The 3917-nt window shown below is 35.9% G+C and overlaps 2 pseudogenes; both read right to left on the bottom strand.

The window, feature by feature from the left end:
• Positions 1-2690: 2690 nt before the first annotated feature.
• On the bottom strand, positions 2691-3221 carry LOC149147016 (DNA damage-binding protein 1 pseudogene; annotated as a pseudogene).
• A 32-nt stretch (positions 3222-3253) lies between these two features.
• LOC149147015 (DNA damage-binding protein 1b pseudogene) lies at positions 3254-3772 on the bottom strand (annotated as a pseudogene).
• Between the last annotated feature and the right edge of the window lie 145 nt (positions 3773-3917).

The raw sequence follows: 3917 nt of genomic DNA, 5'->3' as shown, positions 1-3917 counted from the left end.
GCGGTCCCTCCTATTGCATCTTGTGTGGCAATGTGGAGGAAACAATCAAGCACTTATTTTTCTATTGTCCCTTTACGATGGAAGCCTGGAACTATGCTCTAGCACCTTTGGCCTCCATTTCCCAAGTTGCAGATGATTGGAGTGATATGTTTATTCATTGGAAACATAAATTCCCTTGTTCTCCAAATTCTTTGTTAAGGCGATGTTGGATGGCAATCCCTAAATGTATGTGTTGGTCGATATGCTTGTGTCGTAATCAGATTATCTTTCAAAATCAACGACATAGCTCTGAAACTACAACAATAAAAGGAATGACGCTTCTATTTGAGGTCATATCCTCCCAGGGATTCGATGCTTCGGATATGAAAGAGATATATAGTTCTGAAAAACGTTGGCTCGAGATCTCCTCCCCCATCCACAAATCTCCTTGCTTAAGGTCCTATGAAATACCGAAATTTTGTATTAGATTGAAAGACGATGAATTTACTAAATGGCAAAGGAAAGTCAAGAACAATCAACTGTATTTTGATGGAGCTTCGAAAGGTAACTCTGGGAGGCTGAAGCAGGAGGGGTAATCATCAACCTAGAAGAAAAACCAAAAGTAAAGTATGCATGTGATATTGGCAATTACGACCAACAATCAAGCAGAATCTCTTCACTCTAGCAATGATTGAAAATAATTTTGGATATTGGTATCAAAACTTGTATATAGTTGGCGATTCCATGATGATCATCCAAAAATGTATTAAGCTTCTCAAGAATGTCACTCTCCTAGAAGATGAAACCTCCTCAATCATGGTAAGGATTACATATTTGTTATAAAAAATTGAAAAAGTTCATCTATTCCACGTGTTGTGTGCCAAAACCATCTGGAAGATGGTTAGGCCAACGCGGGGGTGTTACTAGAACAAGGTCAAATTTGCAAAAAAAAACATAATTCTTCATGTCACATCCTTTGAATGGATGCATCGGGACGAAGTTGTTTTGTGGTGGTACGGGTCGTCAGAGTATTAAGACGGTAGTTAAGAAGGCCATCTCCCCGAGGTGCCTATGCAAGATGGTAGTTAAGAAGGCCAACTCTCTGAGGTACCTTCGCAGTGTCTTGGTTGCAAGGTCAGTAGGTGGTGAGTTAATGCACGGGTGTGGTGTCGTCGGAAGGCAAATCATGTACGTTGACAGGTGGGTGTTGAAGCATCGGTTACTCGTCGGAATTTGTAATATAACTACTTCTCCTGGGGATGAAGGAACCATCATATTACGATCATGGGTTCTGGTGGTGGAAAATATGGAAGGAATAGGCATTGACAAACTCTGCATTGTCACGCATTTATGAAGGACAAGATCGGGAGGAATGTTGGGATTGATCAGGCTGTTATATATTTTAGTTGGCTTCAGTCAGTTAATCAAAATATTTTCATTGTTCAAAGGTGTATAGCTGCAAATATTCCTATGCACGAAATGGCAGTGGGGGAGGTTCAGGGCTTGGAAAACTTGGGGTTTGGTCATGGCGCGGGGCATGGAAGTGTTGATAATTTGGTGGAGAGCTCCTATAAACAAGTAGTAAAGGATATTGTCAAGGAATTGAATGAAAATATGGTTGTTATTTACGCCCAATTATCTGGTTTGGGAAAATACTTGGAATTAATGCAGAAGGCATGGGCATAGATGTATTGAGTGTTCGATAGAAAAATAGATTCCTATATTCACAATTGGTAACTCAAAACAAATAACTACAACAAACCAACAACAGCAGATAAAAATAATTGAAAGGTAACCCAAAAACATATTCAATATATGGTAACTCAAAATCATTTCTCCTAAGATAATTCTATATTTTTGTGAAAGCTTTCCATAAACCATTACTTAACCGGTCCATAAATATAGATGATCTGAAAATACATATAAAAATAATTGAAATGTAACTCCTTCAAAAACATATTCCTATATTGACAAATGGCAACTCAAAACAAATAACTACAACAAACAAACAACAAAAGATAAAAATAATTGAAATGTAACCCAAAAACATATTCAATATATGGCAACTCAAAAAGATTTCTCCTAACATAATTCTATATTTCAATTATTTTTGTGAAAGAATTCCATAAACCATTACTTAACCAGCCCATAAATATAGATGATCTGAAAATACATATAAAAATAATTGAAATGTAACTCCAGAAAACATATTCCTATATTGACAAATGGTAACTCAAAACAAATAACTAAAACAAGATAAAAATAATTGAAAGGTAACCTAAAAAGCATATTCAATATATGGTAACTCAAAATCATTTCTCTAAGATAATTCTATATTTTTGTGAAAGATTTCCATAAACCATTACTTAACCCCTCCATAACTATAGATGATTTGAAAATACAAATAAAAATGATTGAAATATAACCCCATAAAAAATATTCCTATATTGACAAATGATGACTCAACAAATAACAACAACAGATAAATAATTGAAATGTAACACAAAAAACATATTCAATAAATGGTAACTCAAATCCAGTTCTCCTCACATAATTCTATATTCAATTATTGAAATATAACCCAAAAACATATTCATTATATGCAACTCAAAACCAGTTCTCCTAACCAATTACTACAACAAACAAACCGCAAGCAAAATAATTTTTTCTATTTCAAAAGTACATTGGATTAAAAAATAGAATAAAAGATATCAATGTAACCTGGCAAGGTATTCCACCATTTTGCATAACTCATCAATAGGAATGGTCATGGCAGTTGCAATTTCGCTCATCCTTTGGCTGTTGAGATCCAGAAAAGACTCAATCAAATCGCCATCCAGCAACTGTTTCACATTTCTTGTGTGACCAGTGTTGAATGACCTCCACTGCTCATGGTTTAAGCCTCCTACTCCTCTTATTACGTTCACAAGATGCATTTGCAGCTTTTGAAGAATTTGATATTGCTCCTCTGGAAGTGATGCGATAAGACCAATCATACCATTAGTTGTTCCAAATATTACTCTAGGAATGGTATTGCCATACAAGGGCAAGGGCTGAGCTAAAGATGCACGCCTGAACTGGTTAACAAGAGCTCCAAGATGGTATTCACCTTCATGTTTCAATTTTCTTTCCTCTTCCCAATCAATTGCAGCATCGTTCTTTTTCTTCACCATAAAAAAGTTGAAATCGTTCTGATCTATACCAACGTACGTATCAACATCCAGAAATTCTACAACAGTCATGTAGTTTACACTATAATCGTGAGCCTTCTCTTCTAATATGCCTCCCTCTCATCAATATTCTTGTATACCAACAAATACATAGATTGTACACAATCACCAACTAAGATAAAATCCCCACGAGTTTTTACACAGAGTGCAAGCACATGCCCGGTATGTCCACATTCAAACTCCAGCTCCCTGGAAACATCATCACAGATCATCCATTTGTACAAGTCAATCTTTTCGTTGATTCCTGCAACTAATTTTCCATTAAAAGCATTGAGATTGTATACAGCTCCCTTTGTCTCCTTCTCTGTAACCAGACGCAGTTGTCTGTTTCCAACCAAAAAGACCAAAATTCGGCCCTTCTTACATATATTTTCCTGATCAGGATACCGATAAGCTGTCCCAACACAACAATAGACAGTGTTATGATCATCTGTAAATGAGCAACTGAGGATTGAACAACCTTCTTCATACATATCCAGTGGATATGATGAAATATTTTCAAATGTCTTTTCATCTAAGAGACGAATGAAGTGTTTTTGCATTTCATCATAACCATACTTCATGCTGCAGATGGCAAATGTTCCAGACTTGTCTTGATAGCAAATACGATATGGTGTTCCTCGAGATGAACTGATGAGATGTAAATATTCTGAATATTATCGATTGAACACCAAAAGAAAGCATGTCTTCCTTTACAAACCACAATGC

Source organism: Pinus tabuliformis, chromosome 9 (genome assembly GCF_031772625.1).
Source record: "Pinus tabuliformis cultivar Carrire ecotype Pingquan chromosome 9, CPIR1, whole genome shotgun sequence".
In the NCBI taxonomy this organism is placed as follows: Eukaryota; Viridiplantae; Streptophyta; class Pinopsida; order Pinales; family Pinaceae; genus Pinus; species Pinus tabuliformis.
This window is presented reverse-complemented; position numbering and strand designations above follow the sequence as displayed.